General features: G+C 40.6%; 1 long non-coding RNA gene across 3 annotated transcripts in view; it reads right to left on the reverse strand.

Moving 5' to 3' along the window:
• LOC143661317 (uncharacterized) overlaps positions 1–27,737 on the reverse strand; it is a 105,417-nt gene that overhangs the window by 9,388 nt on the left and 68,292 nt on the right. For 2 of the 3 annotated variants that reach the window (XR_013164501.1, XR_013164502.1), the window contains exons 2-3: positions 23,489–23,606; positions 20,396–21,473 (exon numbers count right to left, since the gene is read on the reverse strand). This is a non-coding gene — a long non-coding RNA (uncharacterized LOC143661317). Of the gene's footprint in view, positions 1–20,395; positions 21,474–23,488; positions 24,027–27,737 lie in introns of those variants that run through there. The other variant, XR_013164503.1, reaches the window with a different exon arrangement.

Genomic DNA, 27,737 nt, shown 5'->3' on the forward strand with positions numbered 1-27,737 from the left:
TGGAGGCAAGGACAGGAACCTCTGCTCACCCAGGCCTCTGGCCCACCCCACCTTCCTCACTCAGCACCATAAAGTTCAAGCCTTGCTCTTAGGTAGCACTTGATTCAGGACTGAAGGGTGCTAGGAGTACTTAAATTAAAAGGCCATCCCTGGAGGATTATTTTCTGGCTGGACAGCATTTGCCTTGGGCCTCCCCTGGGCCTGGAGACCTCAGCTAGCATCTGGCCACCATCACCCACCATGGTTCCTTTGCAACTTTCATCTTCGAGAAACTGAGTTGAGTTGGATGTCCCTTATGGTAAACATTCAAGAACTCATGTAGGATGACTCCCAGGCCTTACTCTCCTATTGGACCTTTATTTTTGCTACTCTGAAGAATTTTTGCTCTGCTCCATTTAACCCCTATAGAGCTGTCAATCTCACAGCCCACCTTCCACCCTCATCACAGGGTAGCCCCTGACTCAAGCTGGCAAACATGTTCCATCCACTTGGCTACAGAGATGGGAGTGCAACTCAAGCTGGGCCAATCAAAGAATTCCCTGTGGTTGACATGGGGAAAGAGATGTCCTCTCTGTTGTTTGCTAATTTGAAAGGGTATGAACCCGAGGCTGCTAGGACCTACAGCTATATGGACACAGCCTAGCTTAGCTTGAGGCCAATCAGAGACAAGCAGAGCTGGGAGACAGAAGAGACGGCGCTTCAGGATCCAACCATATCTACAGCCAGACCCACCCTGGACCACGCTGTAAGGGAGCTAATAAATTCTCTTTTCCCACCATGTTCTGGGATGCAAGCTGGAGGCAGGGGTCAGATGTCTCTGTTTCCCATTCAAGTGAGGAAGGAAGTTTGGTGTGAGGTGTCAGAAAACACAAGGGCAAGTGTACTTCAAGGACCTCGACCAGAATTAGATTTCTGGAGCTATTAACTAAGTTTGTAAAAATCAGATAGATCAGATGCTCACTAAAATTGTGAGGAAATTATAGTTCTAAAGCACCCCAAGCTTAGCAAACAGTGGCCTGTGAGCACTCAGCCCCCAGGGCAAAAGCCCAACCCTGCAATTATGCGGAAAGGAAGTGGTCATTTAAAGTACCCCCTCCCCCCTACTATGGGAATTCTTCCTTTATGCCCCTCTCAGAAGTGGCCATGGAAAACTCTAGGCAAGGGCTGTCCTGCAATTACTAGGAAGGGGACAACTGGGTTGGCTGTCCCAGGGACTGACTGCACTGCTTGGGGCTGCCCCTGTTTCTGCCCCAGAGAGCACAGAGTAGATCCCAGGCTAGGAGCTGCTCGACCCTGTTTGCCCCTCTCCCAGCTGCCAAGTAGGAAACCAGATGGCCATGTTTCTGTTTCCCCTTGTCATTCCGGGTGGTGATGCTCTGGCTAAACTTATCTTTCAGCCATAGGCTGCCAAAACCATGGAAAACCACTTTGGAACCAGATGAAGGAGGAAACACAGCACTCAGAGACCCTGAGCTTGGGGTGGGTGTGGCAACAAGACAAGATTTGGGTCTTTAGTTTTTGTTCATAGGGTCATTATATTATGGTCAGAAGGGCATTACAGAATTGAATTAATGGGGAAAGGGGTGATTTGGTTTGTCTAGGTTTCCTCTCAGGAGCGACCTCCTCCCTGACCCCTCGTGGTCTTGGAGGGTCTAGGGGTCACCATATCCCCACCCTCCTTTTTATCTCCAAAGAGATAGGATGTAGCCCAGGCTGGCCAATCAGAGGCACCATCTCCCTACCCATGTGATTGGTCAAGTAATGGGCATGTAACCTAAGCAAGACCAATGAGTATGGTCTATCAGTACCAGGAAAGAGAAGTCCTCTTCATGTTGGAAGAACTGACCCTAATTCTGCCAGTGGCCATCTTGCCTCTCTGTAAGGAGAGTGCCCATTTGAAAATATAGAAAAACCTATCTAAGAAAGGGAATCCTGGTGCCAGTATGCTTGAAGCCGGCAGCGGAATGCCCCTTGGGCTTCCTATTTTCATGAGTCAGTAAATTCCTCTTTTACTTAAGTCATTTGAAGTCATTTGAATTGACACTTGTGACTGAAAGTGTCCTTTGAATAGCCTCCTTTGAAATCAGGGAATTGGGTCATCCCAATCCCATCATGAACTGAGGGTGGGAGAGAAGAGAAGAGGTTGCTTAAAGGAAAACCGAGAACCTGGTGCCAAAAAGAGGGGTCACACACAGAAGGGAAGGAGAGTATGTGTATCACAGTCAAGAGAACTGCAAGAACAAGGGCAGGGGGAATCAGCCAGTGGTGCATGCATGCACACGCATGTGCTTTGGGAGAGGAAAACACAATGTGAGAACAGGAACATACAGCAAAGCAGTCAACAAAATTCGGTTCTCTAGTTCTTACCCTCTTTAATTCGTTCTTCACTGACAGAAGGCATCAGTTTTTACCTGACCATTCTTGGCATGGATTAATAAACTTGACTCTTCATCCATCCATCCATCCCTCCATCCATCCACCCACCCATCCATCCATCCATCCATCCATCCATCTATCCAGTGACTGAGAAATCAAGATTTAAGGGATGATTTTGATTAGTGAATTGTTATATAAATACTCCTTTTTGCTTTCTGGACTATTGGAATAGACAGGAAAATACCTGAAATCTCTGAATTGTAATACAGCTACTGCTTAGATCTCTGATAATGATGGTATAGCCCTTATCTTCTGTCCCTGTGATTGTAAAAACCTGGTGACTAACCTTCATCTGCACTTGGGTAACCAGTTTTTCAACTTTAGAGTCTCGTAATCACTAAAGATAGCCCCTAATGGTTATTAATGAAGGGCCTTGGGTCCACCCTGAAATAATTAACCTCAAGTCACAAATTATCTCGATGACTGAGACTGGATTTAACCTAAATGCATCCACCTGACATGCACAATAGCTTAGATTTTAATCTACAAGTCACCTGAACCCCATTGAGCCATTTTCTTTCATACACTCAGTGACTAAGCATGCAATCAATCTGCGCACGTTCAATATTTAAATCACCTGTAATTACATTACCTGGAACCACTGTACTCATTATCCTAAACTCTGCCCACCTTTTCTCTAATACACCTAACCGAATTACTGCAGTTCAGGGAGACAGATTTTGGGCCATTATGCTCTACTTTCCTACTATGAACATAGTAATAAACTTTTTCTCTCTTTGAAATCTTGGTGTCTCAGGAAATGGTTATTGAGTGCGTCGGGCAGAAGAATCCACGGCCTTTGTCCGGTAACAATCCCTGTCTCTTTGCCCTTTATTAGAGTGGGGCTGGTGAGAGGTCGGGGCAGGATGTTTGAAATCATTTGCCCAGAACCCAACCTAGTACCAGATTCAGCTTTGTAGTTATGTAACCCAGATGTCAACCCCAGGGCCACATTTGTTTCAGCAGTGATGTTACCCAGACCCCTAAGGTATAAAGAAGCCTAGAAGACTAAGATCTTTGGAAAACTTCATATTTTACATTTCTGTGGTTCTTTGATTGTCATGTTTTTCCTCCAGCCTGTGTATTCCCCAGAGGAGGACACAGCACCTGGCATAGCATAGGTCATTGTACATATTTCTCCAATGACTTAATAAATGAATGATTGTGTGAAGCCAAATCCTTACCAAGATTTCTGCAAACTCTTGGGGAGCTTCTGTTCTCATTGGCACCCTTGGCCTTGAACTTCTACTTCTGCTTCATTAGGTCAGTGTAAAGATTGCTTCAATAACTGTGTTTGGCTCCCTTTAGCCACGCAGACTCAGGAGTGGAACTTACAATGTCCCTTCATTTCCACCAGGGAAATGTATGCACCAAAAACAAGGGACGAAGTATGAGCAGCATCAAAATGAGCAGCCTCTTTTCTGAAAGATTCTTCAGTCATCCCGTTATCGGAGATTTTTCTCTGGCTATTTTACACATAAAGTTTGGGAGCCTCAGACTATCAATTTGCCTGTGACCCATGACATGAGTTATTTAGAAGATGTGTTTTTATTTTCAAACCTATAGATTTTTTATTGTTACTGATTAATTTCATTATTTTTCTTAGAGAATGTGGTCTATAGGAATGCCAGTTCTTTAACTTTATTTAGACTTGTTTATGTGGTCAATTGTTGTAAAATTTACCTTAGGTACTTGGAAAGAATGTTTTCTTAAACTGATTACTGCAGAGTTCTATTCAATTAAAGCAGAATTTGTGTTGTTCAAATCATTGATATTGTTACTGATTTTAAAAATATTTTTGGTCTATAAATTACAGAGAGGCATGTTTAAACCTCTCATTATAATGATGTAAAAGTCCGTTTCTCCTTGTTGTCCTCTTGCTATTTTCACTCTCTATATTTTGAAGATTTGTTAGTAGATACATGCAAGTTTGAAATTGTTGTATCTTCTTATGAAATAAATTTGGTATCAATATATGCTACTTTCATTGTCATTAGTAATAATTTTTAAACTTACAGTCTATTTCATCTGTTATCAGCATAGTTGCACCAACTTTCTTTTTTTTTTTTTTATGTCGCATATTTTATTTTATTTTTTTTTTTTTGGTTTTTTTTTGTTTTTTTTTTGACATTTTTTTTTTATTAATTAAAAAAAGAATTAACAAAACAATTAGAAATCATTCCAATCTACATGTACAATCAGTAATTCTTAATAACATCACATAGTTGCATATTCATCATTTCTTAGTACATTTGCATCGATTTAGAAAAAGAAATAAAAAGACAACAGAATAAGAATTAAAACAATAATAGAAAGAAAAAAAAACAAAAAAAACAAAAACAAAAAACCTATACCTCACATGCAGCTTCATTCAGTGTTTTAACATAATTGCATTACAATTGGGTAGTATTGTGCTGTCCATTTCTGAGTTTTTATATCCAGTCCCGTTGTACAGTCTGTATCCCTTCATCTCCAATTATCCCTTCTCTTTTTTTTTTTTTTTTTAATTAACGGAAAAAAAGAAATTAACCCAACATTTAGAGATCATACCATTCTACACATGCAATCATTAATTCTTAACATCATCACATAGATGCATGATCATCATTTCTTAGTACATTTGCATTGGTTTAGAAGAACTAGCAACATAACCGAAAAAGGTATAGAATGTTAATATAGAGAAAAAAATAAAAGTAATAATAGTAAAATCAAACCAAAACAACACAAAACAAAACAAAAACCTATAGCTCAGATGCAGCTTCATTCAGTGTTTTAACATGATTACTTTACAATTAGGTATTATTTGCACCAACTTTCTTTTGATAGAATTTTCCTGGTATATCATTTTACATGCTTTCAAATTTAACTTTTCAATATTGTTATGTTTTAGCTTTCTCTTATAAAAAGCATATACATGCAGGAGACCTGGGTTCAATTTCTAGTCCATGCACCTAAAAAAAAAAGCAGATTGCTGGATTATAAAATCGGATCTGTTAATCTCTGTATTTTAACTGGGTATTTTGGTCTATTTATATTTATTACAGATGTATGTAATTACAGGATTAATTTTATGTCATTTTTGTGCTATTCGTGCTACTTTTTATGTTTCTTTTTCCCTTCTTTTCTTTTTTTTAAATATTTTTATTAACAAATCTTCACACACATACAGTCCATACATGGTATAACATTAATGGCTCAAAATATCATCACATAGTTGTGTATTCATCACCATGATCATTTTTAGAACATTTACATCACTCCAGAAAAAAGAAAAAAAGAGAAACTCATACATCCCATACTCCTTACCCCTCCCTGTCATTGACCACCAGTATTTCAATCTATGCAATTTTTTATCCTTTTATCCCCCCAGTATTTATTTATTTGTTTGTTTGTTTGTTTGTTTATTTGGCATGGGCAGGCACCAGGAATCAAACCCGGGTCTCTGGCATGGCAGGCGAGAATTCTGCCATGGAGCCACCATTGCACCGATCTTATTTATTTATTTTTTATCTTTATTTTTTCAATCATCTGTCCATATCCTGGATAAAAGGAGTATCAGACATATGATTTTCACAATTATACAGTCACACTGTAAAAGCTATATTGTTATATAATCGTCTTCAAGAATCAAGGATCTGGAACAGAGCTCAATAGCTTCAGGTATTTTCCTCCAGCCACTCCAATACATCATAAACTAAAAAGGGATATCTATATAATGCATAAGAATAACCTCCAAGATAACCTCTCGACTCTGAAATCTCTCAGCCACTGAAACTTTGTTTTGTCTCATTTCCCTCTTCCCACTTTTGGTCATGAAGACTTTCTCATTCCCATGATGCTGGGTCCTAGCTCATCCTGGGAGTTCTGTCCCATGTTGCCAGGGAGATTTAAACCCCTGGGAGTCATGTCCCATAAAGGGGAGGAAGCCAGTGAGTTGACCTGTTGAGTTGGCTTAGAGAGAAAGGCCACATCTGAGCAACAAAGAGGTTCTCTGGGGGGTGACCCTTAGGCATAATTATAAGTAGGCTTAGCTTCTCTTTTGCAGGAATAAGTTTCATAGGGGTGAAACATAATATCAAGGGCTTGGCTTATTGATTTGGTTGTTACCACTGCTTGCGAGAATATCAGGAATTTCCCAAATGGGAAAGTTTAATATTTGTTCCTTTTTTCCCGGTCTCCCAAGAGGACTTTGCAAATACTTTTTATTCACTGTCCAAATTACTCTGAGATATATTGGGGCATCACACAAATCTGTACAAACCAACAAGATCTCATGCCTTATTCAAGACTCCATGTACTTATGGTGTTCAAGTAAACTGACCATACGAGTTAAATTAGATTATGCACTACCCAAAATATAAATTTTACACCAGACGAATATCTCTCCCTTTGGTCTCACACAGAAGTTGAAGTTTTAAAACATGGACCATATCATCCTTTACTCTGTATTCTGATTTACCTAAGTCCTGTCCAGATCAGCTTCATTCATATCTCTAGTTGAAGTCTGATTATTTCCTCAACTTTTTAAACAGTTGCTAAATGGGGGTAATGCTGAATTTCATAGCTTCAGAGTTCTAACTCTGAGTCTATGGTGTCTTGACTTTTTTATGACAATGTGATTGATTAATTTATTTCTCTCATTCCATTTTTTCTCTTATTATTCTTTAGTGGTTAGCTTAAACTTTTTAAAAATTAAACTTTATATTTTGAAACACTTACCAACTTATAGGGCAGCTACAAAAATAATACAAACCCCTAGAGAGAACTGCAACATACCCCTATTCTCCCAGATATCCCAATTCACTAATTTTAACATTTTAACACATTTGGATGATCAATATATCTACTTTATCTGTCTATCTATCTATCTATCTATCATCGTCTGTCTATATGTCTATCTCTTTATCAATCCATTTTCTGAACACTTGAGTATAGGTTGCATATATCATACTCTTTGCACCTTAATACTGCTCCTTTGATCTTTTCCTAATCTTTAGGTGCATTTGGACTATGTCTATTCTAACTTTTTCATGTTGGAGAGGGCTATCAATTATATGGGATAGGAGGATGGAACTAGTTGATGTTCTGAGAGGCAGACCCAGATAAGATTTTCGGACTTATCTGGCCTAGGAACCCACCTGGGGTTGTAGGCTTCTGGAAAGTAATTGTACTGCATGGAAGTTTTGTAGAATCTCAGATAGAGCCCCAGGTGTCCTTTGATTGGGGTTTGGAAAACCATGGTAAACAGGAAAGCTATTTAAATAGCTGAAACTTGTGTAAGAGTAAACTCCAGAATAGCCTCTTGACTCTATTTGACTCTCTTATTTTTGAAGGATATTTTTGGAGTATATAGAATTCCTGTTTGGCTGTTTTGCTTTCAGCACTTTTTAAAATATATTATCCCGGGGCCAAGATGGCGGCTTAGCAATGTGTGTGTTTTAGTTCGTCCTCCAGAACAACTACTAAATAACCAGAAACAGTACAGAACAGCTCCTGGAGCCACGATACTGACTGGACACACAGCGTACCCCAGTTTGGACCAGCTAGACCGGCTGCAAGTCTTCAGAACCGTGAGTTCCCCAAGCTATGGCGGCCGGCACCCAGCACCCCTCCCCCAAAGGCAGCTTCCCGGAGGGAAAGGAAAGAGACTCTAACAGTAGCAGGGACTGAGTCCAACCAAACACCAATTGTGGCATTAATAAACGAATTCTGACTACTAAAAATAGGTCCCCAGCTCAGGCGAAACTGGCCAAGGTGGAGGTCGCTTATTGGGCTAACCGAAAAAGAGGAAAGGAGACGAAATGGAGGGTTTTTTGGCTGTTTCTATGGAGGCTTGGCTGCCTCTGGATTCAGCGGTGGGACTACTTGGGCTGCAACTGCCCCAGGCATAGGCAGAAACAGACTGCTTTCAGGGCTGTCTCCCGCCTGTGCCTTTCCCAGGGGAGGGGTAAAGCCCAACTTAGGTGGAATCCCTCTCTCAAGGATTTCAGACCACAGGGCTTGGCAATTTGAAGCCATTAAAACCAGCCTACAACCTCTCCTCTGTCTCCACCACGCCCCCAGCAGGGAGAGTCTTCAAAAGTTAAAGGAGCCACAACATCTTTTGCTGGTGGGACCCGCAGGCAGACAAGTGCCACATACTCGGCAGGATAAGAAAAACAGAGCCCAGGGACTTCACAGGAAAGTCTTTCAACCTTCTGGGTCTCACCCTCAGGGAAAACTGACGCAGATGACTCCTTTCCCCTGACAGGAAGCCAGTTTAGTCAGGGAAAACCCGGCTGGAGTCTGTAATACTCTTAAGGGTGGGGAGGGAAAAGGCACCTTACAAGGAGGACAAGAAACAAGAAAACAAGAACTGAAAAATTACCCTCTGTTGAACGAAACTTAAGCTAGAGGCCCAGAAAAAGCTGAACTGAAGGTCAAAGAACAGATAGACAACAAACTCATCTAGCAAGAAAACCCTAGGTAAGATAAGTGAAAGCAATCTCCAGAATAAACTAATTAAGGTAATTAAATGTCTAGACGCCAGCAAAAAATAACAAATCACACCAGGAAAATTGAAGATATGGCCCAGTCAAAGGAACAAACCAATAGTTCAAATGAGATACAGGAGCTGAAACAACTAATTCAGAATATACAAACAGAAATGGAAAACCTCATCAAAAACCAAATCAATGAATTGAGGGAGGACATGAAGAAGGTAAGGAATGAACAAAAAGAAGAAATGGAAAGTCTGAAAAAACAAATCACAGAACTTATGGGAATGAAAGATACAGTAGGAGACATGAAAAAAACAATGGAAACCTACAATGGTAGATTTCAAGAGACAGAGGTTAAGATTAGTGAACCGGAGGATGGAACATCTGAAATCCGAAAAGAAACAGAAACTATAGGGAAAAGAATGGGAAAATATGAGCAGGGACTCAGGGAATTGAATGATAATATGAAGCGCACAAATATACATGTTGTGGGTGTCCTGGAAGGAGAAGAGAAGGGAAAAGGAGGAGAAAAACTAATGGAAGAAATTATCACTGAAAATTTCCCAACTCTTATGAAAGATCTAAAATTACAGATCCAAGAAGTGCAGCACACCCCAAAGAGAATAGATCCAAATAGATGTTCTCCAAGACACTTACTAGTCAGAATGTCAGAGGTCAAAGAAAAAGAGAGGATCTTGAAAGCAGCAAGAGCAAAGCAATCCATCACACACAAGGGAAACCCAATAAAATTATGTGTAGATTTCTCAGCAGAAACCATGGAGGCGAGAAGACAGTGGGATGATATATTTAAATTACTAAAAGAGAAAAACTGCCAACCAAGAATTCTATACCGAGCAAAATTGTCCTTCAAAAATGAGGGAGAAATTAAAACATTTTCAGACAAAAAGCCACTGAGAGAATTTTTGACCAAGAGACAATCTCTGCAAGAAATACTAAAGGGAGCACTAGAGACAGATACGAAAAGACAGAAGAGAGAGGTATGGAGAAGAGTGTGGAAAGAAAGAAAATTAGATATGACATATAAAATACAAAAGGCAAAATGGTAGAGGGAAGTATTACCCAAACAGTAATAACACTAAATGTTAATGGATTGAACTCCCCAATCAAAAGACATAAACTGGCGGAATGGATGAAAAAACAGGATCCTTCTATACGCTGTCTACAGGAAACACATCTTAGACCCAAAGATAAACATAGGTTGAAAGTGAAAGGTTGGGAAAAGATATTTCATGCAAATAACAACCAGAAAAGAGCAAGAGTAGCTATACTAATATCCAACAAATTAGACTTCAAATGTAAAACAGTTAAAAGAGACAAAGAAGGATACTATCTACTAATAAAAGGAACAATTAAACAAGAAGACATAACAATCATAAATATTTACACACTGAACCAGAATGCCCCAAAATAGGTGAGGCAAACACTGCAAAGACTGAAAAGGGAAATAGACACATCTACCATAATAGTTGGAGACTTCAATTCCCCACTCTCATCAATGGACAGAACATCTAGACAGAGGATCAATAAAGAAACAGAGAATTTGAATATTGCAATAAATGAACTAGACTTAACAGACATTTATAGGACATTACACCCCACAACAGCAGAATACACCTTTTTCTCAAGTGCTCATGGATCATTCTCAAAGATAGACCATATGCTGGATCACAAAGCAAGTCTCAACAAATTTAAAAAGATTGAAATCATACACACTTTCTCAGATCATAAAGGAATGAAGTTGGAAATCAATAATAGGCAGAGGGCAAGAAAATTCACAAATACGTGGAGGCTCAACAACACAGTCTTAAACAATCAGTGGGTCAAGGAGGAAATTATAAGAGAAATCAGTAAATATCTCGAGGTGAATGAAAATGAAAGCACAACATATCAAAACTTATGGGATGCAACGAAGGCAGTGCTAAGAGGGAAATTTATTGCCCTAAATGCCTATATCAAAAAAGAAGAAAGGGCCTAAATTCGGGAATTAACTGTCCACTTGGAAGAACTGGAGAAAGAACAGCAAACTAACCCCAAAGCAAGCAAAAGGAAAGAAATGACAAAGATTAGAGCAGAAATAAATGAAATTGAGAACATGAAAACAATAGAGAAAATCAATAAAACCAGAAGTTGGTTCTATGAGAAAATCAATAAGATTGATGGGCCCTTAGCAAGATTGACAAAAAGAAGAAGAGAGAGGACGCAAATAAATAAGATCAAAAATGGAAGAGGAGATATAACCACTGACTGCACAGAAATAAAGGAGGTAATAACAGGATACTATGAACAACTTTATGCCAATAAATACAACAATGTAGATGAAATGGACAACTTCCCAGAAAGGCATGAACAACCAACTTTGACTCAAGAAGAAATAGATGACCTCAACAAACCAATCACAAGTAAAGAAATTGAATCAGTCATTCAAAAGCTTCCCAAAAAGAAAAGTCCAGGACCAGATGGCTTCACATGTGAATTCTACCAAATATTCCAGAAAGAATTAGTACCAACCCTGCTCAAACTCTTCAAAAAAATTGAAGTGGAGGGAAAGCTACCTAATTCATTCTATGAAGCCAACATCACCCTCATACCAAAACCAGGCAAAGATATTACAAAAAAAGAAAACTACAGACCAATCTCTCTAATGAATACAGATGCAAAAATCCTCATCAAAATTCTAGCAAATCGAATCCAGCAACACATTAAAAGAACTATACATCATGACCAAATAGGATTTATCCCAGGTATGCAAGGATGGTTCAACATAAGAAAATCAATTAATGTAATACACCATATCAACAAATCAAAGCAGAAAAATCACATGATCATCTCAATTGATGCAGAGAAGGCATTTGACAAGATTCAACATCCTTTCCTGGTAAAAAACACTTCAAAGGATAGGAATACAAGGGAACTTCCTTAAAATGATAGAGGGAATATATGAAAAACCCACAGCTAATATCATCCTCAATGGGGAAAAACTGAAAACTTCCCCCCTAAGTTCAGGAACAAGACAAGGATGTCCACTATCATCACTGTTATTCAACATTGTGTTGGAAGTTCTAGCCAGAGTAATTAGACAAGAAAAAGAAATACAAGGCATCAAAATTGGAAAGGAAGAAGTAAAACTATCACTGTTTGCAGATGATATGATACTATATATCAAAAACCCTGAAAAATCCACAGCAAAACTACTAGAGCTAATAAACGAGTACAGCAAAGTGGGAGGTTACAAGATCAACCTTCAAAAATCTGTAGTGTTTCTATACACTAGTAATAAACAATCTGAGGGGGAAATCAAGAAACGAATTCCATTTACAATTGCAACTAAAAGAATAAAATACCTAGGAATAAATTTAACTAAAGAGACAAAAGACCTATACAAAGAAAACTACAAGAAACTGTTAAAAGAAATCACAGAAGACCTAAATAGATGGAAGGGCATACCGTATTCATGGATTGGAACACTAAATATAGTTAAGATGCCAATTCTACCTAAATTGATTTACAGATTCAATGCAATACCAATCAAAATCCCAACAACTTACTTTTCAGAAATAGAAAGACCAATAAGCAAATTTATCTGGAAGGGCAGGGTGCCCCGAATTGCTAAAAGTATCTTGAGGGAAAAAAATGAAGCTGGAGGTCTCGCACTGCCTGACTTTAAGGCATATTATGAAGCCACAGTGGTCAAAACAGCATGGTACTGGCATAAAGATAGATATATTGACCAATGAAATCGAATAGAGTGCTCAGATATAGACCCTCTCATCTACGGACATTAGATCTTTGATAAGGCAGTCAAGCCAACTCACCTGGGACAGAACAGTCTCTTCAATAAATGGTGCCTAGAGAACTGGATATCTATGTGCAAAAGAATGAAAGAGGACCTGTATCTCATGCCCTAAACCAAAGTTAACTCAAAAAAGATCAAAGGTCTAAACATTAGGTCTAAGACCATAAAACAGTTAGAGGAAAATGTAGGGAGATATCTTATGAATCTTATAACTGGAGGTGGTTTTATGGACCTTACACCGAAAGCAAGAGCACTTAATAAATAAATAAATAAATGGGAACTTCTCAAAATTAAACATTTTTGTGCATCAAAGAACTTCATCAAGAAAGTAGAAAGACAGCCTACACAATGGGAGACAATATTTGGAAACGACATATCAGATAAAGGTCTAGTATCCAGAATTTATAAAAAGATTGTTCAACTCAACAACAAAAAGACAGCCAATCCAATTACAAAATGGGAAAAAGACTTTCAGAAGAGGAAATACAAATGGCCAAAAGGCACATGAAGAGATGTTCAACGTCCCTGGCCATTAGAGAAATGCAAATCAAAACCACAATGAGATATCATCTCACACCCACCAGAATGGCCATTATCAACAAAACAGAAAATGACAAGTGCTGGAGAGGATGCGGAGAAAGAGGCACACTTATCCACTGTTGGTGGGAATGTCAAAGGGTGCAACCACTGTGGAAGGCAGTTTGGCGGTTCCTCAAAAAGCTGAATATAGAATTGCCATACGACCCAGCAATACCATTGCTAGGTATCTACTCAAAGGACTTAAGGGCAAAGACACAAACGGACATTTGCACACCAATGTTTATAGCAGCATTATTTACAATTGCAAAGAGATGGAAACAGCCAAAATCTCCATCAACAGAAGAGTGGCTAAACAAACTGTGGTATATACATACGATGGAATATTATGCAGCTTTAAGACAAGATAAACTTATGAACCATGTAATAACATGGATGGACCTAGAGAATATTATGCTGAGTGAATCCAGCCAAAAACTAAAGGACAAATACTGTATGGTCCCACTGATGTGAACGGACATACGAGAATAAACTTGAAATATGTCATTGGTAACAGAGTTCAGCAGGAGTTAGAAACAGGGTAAGACAATGGGTAATTGAAGCTGAAGGGATACAGACTGTGCAACAGGACTAGATACAAAAACTCAAAAATGGACAGCACAATAATACCTAATTGTAAAGTAATCATGTTAAAACACTGAATGAAGCTGCATCTGAGCTATAGGTTTTTGTTTTGTTTTGTGTTGTTTTGTTTTGATTTTACTATTATTACTTTTATTTTTTTTTCTATATTAACATTCTATATCTTTTTCGGTTATGTTGCTAGTTCTTCTAAACCAATGCAAATGTACTAAGAAATGATGATCATGCAGCTATGTGATGATGTTAAGAATTAATGATTGCATGTGTAGAATGGTATGATCTCTAAATGTTGGGTTAATTTCTTTTTTTCCGTTAATTAAAAAAAAAAAAAAGAGAAGGGATAATTGGAGATGAAGGGATACAGACTGTACAACGGGACTGGATATAAAAACTCAGAAATGGACAGCACAATACTACCCAATTGTAATGCAATTATGTTAAAACACTGAATGAAGCTGCATGTGAGGTATAGGTTTTTTGTTTTTGGTTTTTTTGTTTTTTTTTTCTTTCTATTATTGTTTTAATTCTTATCTGTTGTCTTTTTATTTCTTTTTCTAAATCGATGCAAATGTACTAAGAAATGATGAATATGCAACTATGTGATGTTATTAAGAATTACTGATTGTACATGTAGATTGGAATGATTTCTAATTGTTTTGTTAATTCTTTTTTTAATTAATAAAAAAAATGTATTTGAAAAAAAAAAAAAAAAAAAAAAAAAAAAACTACAATGAGATATCATCTCACACCCACCAGAATGGCCATTATCAACAAAACAGAAAATGACAAGTGCTGGAGAGGATGTAGAGAAAGAGGCACACTTATTCACTGTTGGTGGGAATGTCAAATGGTGCAATCACTGTGGAAGGCAGTTTGGCGGTTCCTCAAAAAGCTGAATATAGAATTGCCATATGACCCAGCAATACCATTGCTAGGTATCTACTCAGAGGACTTAAGGGCAAAGACACAAATGGACATTTGCACACCAATGTTTATAGCAGCATTATTTACAATTGCAAGGAGATGGAAACAGCCAAACTTAGTCCATCAACAGATGAGTGGCTAAACAAACTGTGGTATATACATACAATGGAATATTATGCAGCTTTAAGACAGAATAAACTTATGAAGTATGTAACAACATGGATGGACCTTGAGAACATTATGCTGAGTGAGACTAGCCAAAAACTAAAGAACAAATACTATATGGTCTTACTGATATGAACTGACATTGGTGAATAAACTTGGAACATGTCATTGGTAACAGAGACCATCAGGAGATAGAAATAGGGTAAGATATTGGGTAATTGGAGCTGAAGGGATACAGACTGTGCAACACGACTGTATACAAAAACTCAGAAATGGACAGCACAATACTACCTAACTGTAATATAATTATGTTAAAACACTGAATGAAGCTGCATGTGAGAATGATAGAGGGAGGAGGGCTGGGGACATAAATGAAATCAGAAAGAAAGATAGATGTTAAAGATTGAAATGGTATAATCTAGGAATGCGTAGAGTGTATGTACAAGGTACAATTTAAAAAATGTTTTTGCATGAGGAAGAACAAAGGAATGTCATTATTGCAGGGTACTGAAAATAGATGGTAATTAATATTTTAAAATGTCACCTTCTGTGTGAGACTAAAGCAAAAAATGTTTATTAGTTACAAAATTTATACTTTGACTAGTGCATTTCCTAATATAACTTATGTAGATAGTTTGATTGAACGCCATAAGTACTTGGAATCTCAGGTAGGACATGAGATTTTGCTGGTTTGTCCAGAGTGATGCCCCGATGAATCCCAGAGTGATTCGATCAGTGAGTGGAAAAGTATCTGCAAAGCCCCCTTCGGGGAGTGGTGAGAACGGGGAGAAATTCAACTTCCCCAAGTTGAATTCTTGATATTCTCTCAAGCAGTGTGGACAAACAAAGCTATAGCCTGAGCCCCCAGTCTTGGGATTTGTTCATATGAAACTTAATCCCACAAAAGACAGGTCAAGCCTACTTAAAATTTAGGCCTAAAAGTCACCCCCAAGAGAGCATCTTTCGTTGCTCAGATGTGGCCCCTCTCTCTAGCCAATACAATGATCAGTCTCACCACCCTACCCCTCTCTACATGGGACATGACTCCCAGGGGTGTGGACCTTCCTGGCAACATGGGACAGAGATCTTGGAATGAACGGAGACTCAGCATCAAGGGATTGGGAAAACCTTCTCGACCAAAAGGAGGAAGAGGGAAATGAGACAAAGTGTCAATGGCTGAGAGATTCCAAACAGAGTCGAGAGGTTATCCTGGAGGTTATTCTTATGCATCAAGTAGATATCATCTTGTTATTCAAGATGTAATGGAGAGGCTGGAGGGAACTGACTGAAAATGTAGAGCTGTGTTCCAGTAGCCATGTTTCTTGAGGATGATTGAATAATGATACAGCTGTCACAATGTGACTGTGTGATTGTGAAAACCTTGTGTCTGATGCTCCTTTTATCTACCTTGTCAACAAAGGAGTAGAACATATGGAATAAAAATAAATAATGGGGGAACAAATGCTAAAATAAATTTAGTTTGAAATGCTAGTGATCAATGAAAGCAAGGGGTAAGGGGTATGGTAGGTATAATCTTTTATTTTTCTTTCCTGTGTTCATTTTATTTCTTTTTCTATTGTCTTTTTGTTTCTTTTTCTGAATTAATGCAAATGTTCTAAGAAATGATGAATATGCAACTAAGTGATGATATTGTGAATTACTGATTATGTATGTTTTATTTTGTTTCATTTTTTAAATTAATAAACAAATTTAAAAAAGAATGATTGTGTTTGTATGTGGTTGCTTTTTTAACTTTTTAATTGTATAATATATATTGTACATTGTTTTTGCAATAAAAATATTAAAACAACAACAACAACAAAAAGTATTCTAAGATCTAAATGTTAAGAGCTAGAACTATAAAACTCAGAAGATAATATAGGTGTAAATCCTTGTGACTGAATTAGCAATGGTTCTTTAGATGCAACACCAAAAATACAAGCAACGAAGGAAAAAATACATAAATTGGATTACATAAATGTTAAAAACTTTCATGCCACAAAGGATGACATCAAGAAAATAAGCAGATAACCTACAGAATGGGAAGAAATAATTGCAAATCATATATCTGATTAAGGACTGGTATCTAGAACATACAAAGAACTATTACAACTCAATAATAATTGTAATAGCTGTAACGGGTGCAGGGCTTTGGAAAACAGTCTGGCAGTTCCTCAAAACATAGCGTTATCATATGACCCAGTAATTCCACTCTCAAAAGAAATGAAAACATGTCCACGTAAAACATGGGCATGAATGTTCAATAGCAGTATTATTTATAATAACCAAAAATGGAAACAACTCAAACGCCCATCCACTGATAAATGGCTAAATAAAAGGTGGGATATACATACAATGGAATATTAGTTAGGAAAAGAAAAGAAATGAAGTACTGATGCATATTTCAATGTGGATCAAGTTTGAGAACTTATGCCTTAAACCTGGAAAAAAGCCAGTCACAAAAGAGCATACATTATATGATTACGATTACAGGAAATGTCACAGAAGAGGCAAATCCAAAGAGCCAGAAAGCAGATGAGTGGCTGCCAAAGACTTGGGGAGAGAAGGGAATGGAGAGTGGTTGCAAATGGGCACAGAACGTCTCTTTCTAGGGTGAGGAAAATGCTTTCAAGCTGATTGTGGTGATGGTTTCGCAACTCTGTGAATAGATGAAAATCATCACACTGTACCCTTTAACTAGGTGAACTTTATGTATGCGAATAATAGACCAATAAAGATGTTAACAAAAGGAAGAAAGAATGTAGCTCCACAGAGGAACAGTGAGGGGTTTAGGGTCCCTAAAACCAGGTAGCCCTGGGAGGGATAGGGCAGAGAAGGCTGGATGGATCAGAAGGAACCAGGTCAGATACAGCCCTTCTGCTTAGGCTAAGGAATCTGGATTTTCTCCTGAAGATGATGGTGAGAGACCAAAGTGTTTTCGCTCTTTTTTTTACATGGGCAGGCACCAGGAATCGAACCCGGGTCCTCGGGCATGGCAGGCAAGCACTCTTACCTGCTGAGCCACCGTGGCCCGCCCGACCAAAGTGTTTTAAGCATGGAAGCAGTAAAACATATTTGATTTTTAAATGCTGCTCTGGGTATCGAGGAGCCTGGCTGGATATATGGCTGAAGAGACATGAGACTGGGGAAAGAGTGAGAGCAAAGAATTCCCAAGGACAACCCTGGGTCCCTATCCCTTTCTCTGGAATTCCAGAAACTTATATGCAGGATGGGATGATTAGGGTGGTTCACTTCCTGATGCCTGCCCGTGCAAAAAAAAAAAAAAGATGGGATGATGAAATGCTCACACAAATGACCAGGGTACAAGATGGAATCTGACACGTTTCAAAGTCCTCTTGAGAGTGGGTCTAAAAGTTGCCAAGTCAGCAGGAAGTGGTACCAGTGAGCGGGACACGAGCCCCCTTCCTGAACCTTCCAGGCTGATGCAACCCCACCCAGCACTCAGGACAGGGAGGCCCCAGGTTACGAAAGCCACCATGGCTAAGCCTATACTGGTCAGAGAACTGTAGTCTCTGGGATGGAAGGGCCCTTGAGTCACCCACTGGCCCATGCCTGAATTCCATCTTCAGGACCACCGAAACAGTTACCCCAGCTTTCCTACAGACCCCTGCAGACTCACCACCAAGGCGGCCCACTGACTCCACTTCTGGACGCCACAGACTGTCATCCCATATGCGTCCCCACCCTTGGGCCCCATGGGCATGGCCAAACCTCCTCCACAGGCCAGGCCTCTACTGCCCAACAGCAGCCACCATGTGTCCTTGTTCTTCCTCAGGCTACACAAATGTTTCTACCCCATTCAACCATTCTCCTGGGACATGGTTTTGAGTTTCACATATGGTCAATCTTAGAAGTCACCAGAGTTCCTTGGGGGAATCTCAAACAGCAGTGGCCAAAATTAACAGTGCAGTTGGCTGATCATAGCAGGTACCAGCTCAGGCCTAGATCCTGGATTCTCTTAGTACAGCTTAAGACAAAAGGATCGCAGACAGCTAAGGCACATGAAAATGCAGAGCATGCCAGCTGGCCACAGGAACTGCCAAGTGGCTTTCACATGTGGTATTGCTGGACCACCATATCTCCACCCTAATCTGTGAAGTGGTATTCTCAGCCTTTGCACATGGGTACTCCCAACTCTCTTCAGTAGCCCTGGCCTCTGCAAGCAAAGGTCTGAGCAGTTGGTCCAGCAGGCCATGGCTTCTTTAAATGGACACAAGAACGAGGACACAGAGAGGATGTGGAAAAGGACGGCAAAGAAACAAAGGCAAGTTCACAGCCTATCAATAAGTCATGTGAAGTGTCATCATTTTAGGTCTTTCCCGGGAGAGTGAAAAACAGAGACGGGATGTCTAAAACCTTTATCCAAGAGAGCTGTGAGGGATCTTGGAATGTAAGAAGATCTGGGATGTTTGCAAGGCCAGACCAACCAGGAGGAGAGGGAAAGTGCTAGGTGAGGATACTGGATACATCCCACCCCACCAGATGTGTTAATGCCGATGAAATGAAATATGTCAGTGGACATCTGAGGACAGATACAGCATGGAAAAGAGGGCTCTGCCATCAGCGAGACAGCAGTTTTGCATGGGCTAAGCGCATGAACCTAGTTTGAGTAGATTCTTTTCATTTCCTTGTTTATACTCATCTGTACCACAAAAAGATTTGAGGCACTTTCAAAAGACCTACAGATTAATGCAGAAACATATGAATGAAAATCAGGGCTAGGAAAGGAGCGCTGGGACTAGGAGCCTGCTCAACTTTTATGACTACCCTGTATACAGATGTGATTATCTGCATTTCTTAGATGAGAAAACTGGGACACAAAACAACAGAAAAGTTTGGCTAAGGTCTCCTGGTTGCTGAGTATCTTTAAAGTGTGACTCTGGGTCTGCATGATGAAAAAGGGTCAGCTTTTTCCTCTCTGCCCCATGCTGCCTGTAGCTTCTGGGCACTCCCTTCTTGGCCAGGCAGAGGGAGGGTGGCTGGGAGCTCTGTCTCTGGAGCCACATGGCTGGGCTCAGGCCCTGGCTGGCCCAAAGATCAGCTTCAGTGACCTTGGGACGTCACTTAATATTTGCTGTGGCCTTCCGTTCTCTCAGCTGGGAAATGGGGATGATAATTGTCTCCGCATCCCCAGGACTATTAAGGGGATGAGTTAATGCTGCTGAAGCACTTTTAGAAGAGTTCCTGGCACACAGTAAGCACTAATTACTACTAAGTAAACCAGACGTGGACATGGGGAAGCAGCTTAACCTTCCAGAACCGTCATCTGTAACATGGTGATCATGTTAGCATCTCCCAGTCATGATGATAATTAAATGTGGTAAGACAGAAATCACCTAGTAACTCAGTACCTACTGGTTATCAGTGGCGTGCTACTTTACGGAAAGTCATCTTCTCTTTCAACCTGGGCTGAGCATCATCGGATAATTTAACCACTCAAATAACTAGCGAAATTAGCATTTTGTCTGTCAACTGACTTGGAAAAGTAAGTATAAACTGGAGGAAAAACCTCAAGGCAAAATGCAAAATCATTAAAAATCCAACACAGGAAGGCAGGTGAGGCTAAAGGAACTGTGTCCACCTGTTTTAAGAGCAGGTACAGCTGGCAGCATCATGGCACTTTTTCACCACGCCACAAGTGTCCCAGAGAGCAGAACGGAAGCCACCCCCCTCCCGCCCCCCACCAGGGCTGAAGTAATGTGGGTAGACTTCTGCAGGGGGGAAAGGGGGGGAAATAAGGGGGAAGGATGTTCTTTTGCTTTTGTTTTTGGTTCCACTTTGAAACGTCAAGCTTAGTATTTTTCCACTTCATTTTCAAACTTTTGTTAACATTTATTTTTAACATGTTAGAGATGACTTTATGGTTTAAGTATGTGCTTGGAAATGTTTTAACTGATTCCACATAGGGGAACCACACCAATGGGGCATCCCACTGTGGGTGGTTTGGAGCTGTGTATAACCCAGAAAAGCATGTTCTTACCCCTAATCCATTCCTGTGGATGTGAACTCACTGTAAGGAGGACTTAATCCTCTTACTAGAGTCTTTTATAAGCAGAATGAAATTCAGACAGAGAGCGAGCCATAGGAAGCAGGAAACTGAACATCCACGAAACGAGAAGAGAAGGGAGAGGCCAGGAGACGTGGCCCTGTTCCTAAAGGGACTAAGAACCATGCTGCCGGCCCCCGCACACCACAGTCTCTGCGGAGAAAGCGTCGCCTTGGTGATGCCCCGATTCCAAACTTGTTTCCTGCCCTCAAAATAATGAGCGAATAAATCGCCATTGTCGAAGCCAGCCCACTGCGTGGTGTTTGACGGAACACCCCAGGGAACCAAAATACTCACCTTTACCCGGTCAGGGTCCACGTAGTGCAGTTTTTTCATGTCGCATTCTTCAGTAATATAGTTCACCTTGAGGATATAAAGGATCCACAACCCAAAGACAAGCAATGTGCACCTGGAAAACATCAACTTGGTCTAGTGACGTCTTCATTTTACTAACAGAAATAATGTGAAATAAGTGAAAAACGAAGCTAAATTGAAGATTGCCTGCCATGCAGCATGTACGTACAATCTTTAAGTTTACCTGTGGCAAAGGAAGGCATGATTTCCCTCTCCTCTTGACAATATAAATGAGCTGTGTATAACTGTCTTTATTATAAACAGAGAAAAAAAATCTTTTGGCGGAGAACCCATAATAAAATCTGGATCACAAGCAGATTATATTTGACTAAAAAATAATCAAGTAATAGATTTTCAAAGATTGACTCTCAGCTTCAACTTTTTGCCACTTTAAAATACTGTCAATCTTAACAGAGAGAAAATAAAACTATCTGTTTGCAACTATCTCTGAAGAATTCTACACAGAGATGAGACTGATGGAAATGAGATAGTACCATTTTGTATATATTTTTAAAGATCTAGTGAATTCACACCATGATGTAGTTTAAAGTACACACACTACACAGGATTTGGAGAAAATAACTGGATCTAGTCCTTGTTCTACAAATCTCATTTTTACTAAGTTCCCCATGTATTAACTGACAAACCAAAAGTTAAAAAAAAAAAGTTTAAAGTTTAAGACTCACTGCTTTAAACAATTTATGTTATTGAAAAAACAAGGTTAAGGAATAATCTTAAGGGGAAAATCATCTTCTAAAGAAAGGAGTTTCTTTTAGTATAGCATCTTGCATAGTATACTGTACACAGCACATGAAAAATATTTCTTGAGGATGATGATGCAAGGAAATGCTTTCAAGACAATTCTCATTTAAACAGCCTCCCATGAAAATCTGGACAAACATTTTCGTTTTTCCCTGGGATTAAGTTCAAAGTTAAATGAATAGTATGCTACCGTTTGCGTAAGAAAAGGGGTTGGGGGGAAGGAGTATAACAAAAAACTCGGTTGGTCTTTGTCCTCAGTTCCCAGGGAAGCCATCTCAGAGTCTTTGGAATTTCCTGTGTTGTTCATGGTGAGTCCGGGACCAATCAGATAGGTTCAGGGTGGGGGCAAACACACCTGCCATCTTAGGGTGGCAGCAGCCACACCTGAGAGCCCAACCAGGCGATGAGGGGGTTGGGGCTTTGAGCCAGGTCACATGGCCCACCTCCCTGACCTCTGGGAGGGGAGAGGGCTGCATGCTGAGTTCAACTGCATGGACATGTTCTAACAGTCACCATCTACGTAAGGAGACTTTATAGAAACTCGGGGCACTTAAAGCCCTAAGAGCTTCCAGGATGGAGAAAACACATCTCTGTGCTAGGAGGTGGCATGCTGATGCCACCTGGAGAGGACATGGAAGCCTGCGACTGAGACGCCTCCCAGACCTCACCCATGCGTCTCTGCTTTTAGCTTCTTATTTGTATCCTTTTTTATAATAAAAACAAAAGCACAAATGTAGCACTTTCAAGGAGCTCTGTGAGTCATTCTAGTGAACGAACTCAATTAGTAATGGGACATGGGAGACTAGATTTCAAGGCTGTATTTTCATCTTTAGACTTGAAAAAAAGGGTAATTTTCAACTTAGTTTAGCTGGTACCAAATAAAATGGAAAAGCTCCTCTTCTATAAATTCTGGCACTTACGAGGATATAAGGGTCACCTAACTAAAACGCCTGTCATCCCTTTTAGTAGTCAATATTTAATGTTATTGAAATGCCTTTAGGGATCTTTAATTAAATGCATTTTAGATTAACTTAAAGTGGTCAAGGGAAGAAGTCATCTTTTGTTAAATAACAGCATGGAGGCGGTCCACTGGTGGGCTCACTCTCAGACACCTCTCCCAGGCATGAGAGCCTGAACTGGCATTACACTGTTACCAAAATCAGCTCGATGCCTAAACCCCGTTCCTCTGCCACCGAACTTGACACTGACATGCTTCTCAATGATCTGTGCCTTTCCGACATGAGCTCTCAAGGAGTTTCTCTCCCACCCAGGTCAGGAGGATCTTATGGTCCCAAGGGCTAGACTTACTTTAAAATGTCTTTTAACAGCAAGCTGGGTCTCCTCATCTTGCTTTGGGCTCGGATGCACCATTGCAGGGCAGGTCTGGAGCAGTCACTTTTCAGTTTCCCACACTCACCTGGCATTGCTGTGAGCAGAGCAGAAGAGTAGAGGGATTATGTAGAGTAGAGTTAGATGGATTATGTTTTCAAAAAGCCTTTACTTGGTATGCAAAAACCATGGAATACTGCTCAGCAATGAAAAGGAATGAACTATCAATACTCTCAACAACCTGTAGGCTCTCGGGTGAATTACGCTGAGTGAAAAAATAAGCCACTATTAAAAGGTTACATATGTATGATTCCATATATATAGTATTCTTGGAATAGCAAAATTATAGAAATGGGGAATGAATTAGTGCTGGCCAGAGGTTGGGATAGATGTGGCTGGAGGGGTCTCTTGGTGATGGAGAGGGTCTGTACCCTGCCTGTATTCACATCAGCATCCCAGCGGGGACGCCTGGCCTTACATGATGCTGCTGCTGAGGAAAACGGGAAATGCGCATGCGTGCTCTACTTTACTTCGTACAGGGCGTGTGCATCTACAGTTCTCTCAAAATAAAACATTTGCTCTTTAAACTTTAAACCAAAAAGGCTTTGCCTCTTGGGGATACATGTAGAAAAATTTATGCATGAAATGATGTGACATCTGAGGTCTGCTTTAAAAAAAAAAAAGCAGGAAGGGGAAAAGTGGATGAAAGAAGAGACGAAAGACCAGCACTAAATAGATAACTATTGACGCTGGGAGCTGCATACCTGGGTTCACTGGACGATTTTCTCTACTTTGGTGTATGTGTGAAATTTTCCAAAATGAAAAAGTTTAATAACTTGCATTTAATAAGGAGAAAGTGTTACATTAATAAAACAAGAACATACAGCAAAAAGATATTTCTTTTAAAAAAGAAATCTTCTTGGGCATATGTGCCTACTTATCGTCTCAAATTAATTTCACTCTCAATTTGCTGAGTTCTAGATAATATTTCAAGGAGCATTGCAGGAGAAAGCGGTACGTCTCCCCCATAGCAGTTTCTCTCCTGCCTTCCAACTTACTAGAATTCTGGATTTTAAAACAGGCACTCAGCCTCCCAGAATAAAACCTACAGTTCCCAGCCACCCCTGGGGTGGGCGTGGCCCCATGTCTGAGTTCTAGCCAATGGGACGCAAGCAGAACAGGCACCAGGACACACCCCTTGGCATCCTCCCCCTTCTCATTGGCTGGGCCGCTGGGATGCTGAGAGCCCGCCCCTTGGGACCACACAGACCCAGGTGATGGTAATGCAATAGGGAGAAGGTCCTCGCGTCCTGGGCAGCCAGGGTAGGCAGTGCCACCATTCTACGCCTGGACTGTGACATGATGAAAAATAAACTTCCATCTGGTTTAAGCAAAGTTATCCTAATAAAGGCACTGCTCCAAATTAAGTTGGATTTTAATTTGGGGTCCAAGTGGAGCTCAGAGGCCACACAGTGGGAAACCAAGGCCGCAATGCATGAGAAAAGATGGTGTGTCACTCACAGGTCCCAGAGAAAGAGGGTGGTCACCACGGTTGAAGGGAAGCACAATTGGCTTGGAATTTAACCAGCAAGTGGGGAGCACACAGGCAGGGCAGAGGGACCTGGGGGTTGTGCCTATATTTTGTTCCAGGGCTGGAGGTTGGTAGATTTCCCACAAGAGTCAAGGGTTGGACAATTTAAAGGAAACATAGAAAGGGAAAGGGGCCCAGGGGGGACTGAGGGTGGTGGGAACGGGAAGCTTACATTTGAGACCAGCTGTGGATTCTGGGTGAGAATGTGTGGGTGGGGTCTGCAGATGCTGGTTAGGACTCGGGGGGAGTTTCTGACCCAGGGTTGGGAGACTGCTTGTTAATCAGACCAAAGGGCCGTGCTGAGGCCAGCGGCTCAGCCACAGTGAGATGGATGCTGAGATGGTGATAAATTTTGTATTATGAAATAATGGCTTTATTTCACAGGCCTGTGTAGTTGGGTGTTTTAAATGAGGCAATCCATGTAAATTGCCTCACGCAGTGCCAAGAATATAGAATTTCTCAATAAATGGTGGCTACTATTGTTAAAAAAAAAAACAGTACAATTATAAAAATGTGCTCTCATCATTCGTTACAAATGTTCCACACCAAGGCAAGGTGTTGGTGGGAGGGTGGTGTATGGGAATCCTGTGATTGTTCCGTAAAACCACAAACCCTCTAATAAAAAAATAAATTGAAAAAACAAGAATGACTTTACCACATTTAGGCTATCATCCCAAAGGAAGTTCTATCTTTCTTACTTTATTTCCCCTGGTAGGTTTTTACCATTTTCTTTGGGGAAAAAAAAAAATCTTGCATGCCAAACTAAACTGACCCTCAAGTATTTAATTTGTCTTTGCTACTGTAAAGAATCTCTCCTTTCACTCCAGTTCTATGTTCTAACTGGGTAGCACCAGAGAACAGGAACTTTTATAGTTCTGTATTACTCTTTTTGGTAAGCTTCAAAAAGTGGTGCCAAGGACCTCATTGGTAAACCTTTGCTGAAGGAATCTGCTGACTCCTTGCAGGAGATGTTAGAAGAACTGGGGCCCTGGAAGGCTGTAAACACCACAACCCTCTGGTCACCCAACACACAGTCAGCCAAGTGGTGGGAATCTGGAACCAGCACAAACATGAAATTAACGTGTCTAAGATGCTTGCGTCCTCGTGCCCAGAATGATACTCAGTTCACACCAGAGTGGACCTCCAGAGAACACGGGTGGTGGTGCAAGGACAGGGAAGAACCAAGACTTCCTCTTTGGCTCTTGGCTCTACCTGCACCTCTCTCTCTCTCCTTCTCGGTCACGGGGGCTACAAGTCTGCAAACTACATTTCCCAGCCTTACGCTTAACAACTGGTGGCCTCAAGACCCCTCTTGGAGAAGGGGTTGTGCTCTCTCGTATTCATCCATATCTTTACTCTTTGATTTCCTGTTTGATGGCAGAGGGGTTGCAATGAAAGTTTCAGTTACATCAACACTGAATCACAAGCCTTGCTAACTACTGGAATAATTGGGCACCATTAATTTCAATGGTGACTGCCCTTCTGACTAACAAGAATGATCAAAACGTACTCATTGGCGTAAACAGATATAAAGACATGTGGGAAAAGGTACACATAGCGTTATCAATAGAAGGTGGGGTTGTGGGTGAGTTAATATCTCTTTTTTAATTCCTTAGTATACTACCTGCATTCTATACACTACTACTTTTATTTTTGAAAAATTAAAATTAGGACCGTGGATCATCTCTTTAGGACATTCTTGTCCTGACATGTCATGTTAAGGACAATATCCCATAAATCAAGCCTTTAAGGGGGAGAAAGCTGAAATGAAATGACAAGCTTTTCAGGAGGAATTTCATTATGAAAGGACCATGTGTCTGCTGAGCTAGAGAAAACACATTTACTGGGTGGCAAAATGGAAAATGTTGATACACAGCAAGTCCAGCGGGACTCAGGGGCAGAGACTGGGTCATCCCCACATTCGGAAGCCTCAAGCCCAGCTCTGCTTAATTAAGCACCAAGGGAGCTGCCACAGAGCACTGAATGAGTCAGTGATGAGGAAATGATGACAGAGGTCCTCTGCATTCAGGGGCTCCTGTTCTCACCTGCTCTGGCCTGGCAGGGCAGCATTAGCTGGAGAATTTGCAAGGAGGATGTGATTGATAGCTTCTCCAAATTAAAACCACCCATCAGGCACACACAGAGCCTCCATTCATCTTAGTGATCTCCGTCCTTTACTCAATTCGTGCAACTTACACAATGTAAAGAATGCTCAGGCTAGAATAAAGCACGATAGCTTTGCCCAACCAGATGTTATTGCATCAGCAGATGTTATTCTGAATTTCTTTTTTTACTCTTTAGAATGCATGTGTCTCTCGTCTCCCCCACTGGCAGGCAGATTCCATGGAAGCAGGGTCTCTGCTGGGCTCGCCACTCTGTTCTCAGGGCCTCAGCTAGAAAGGGGTCCACGATGGAGCATATTCAGTGAACGAACAGGAACTCTGTTTCTGATAAGTGGTAACTTCAGAGGTGACCGTGGGAAGAGTGTCTCTCCGAGGCCCCTCCAGGGTCCTGCCTGTCCTCGCCTGTCCCCACTGGCTCTGCTCCTGGCCCGCAGGCTGCTCCTTCTCCTTCTCCAGCACAGGCAGCTCATCCCCTGCCAGCTCCCCAGGCTCTTCTCAGGCAGGCAGCCAGGGC

Source organism: Tamandua tetradactyla, chromosome 17, assembly GCF_023851605.1.
Source record: "Tamandua tetradactyla isolate mTamTet1 chromosome 17, mTamTet1.pri, whole genome shotgun sequence".
Taxonomy (NCBI): Eukaryota; Metazoa; Chordata; class Mammalia; order Pilosa; family Myrmecophagidae; genus Tamandua; species Tamandua tetradactyla.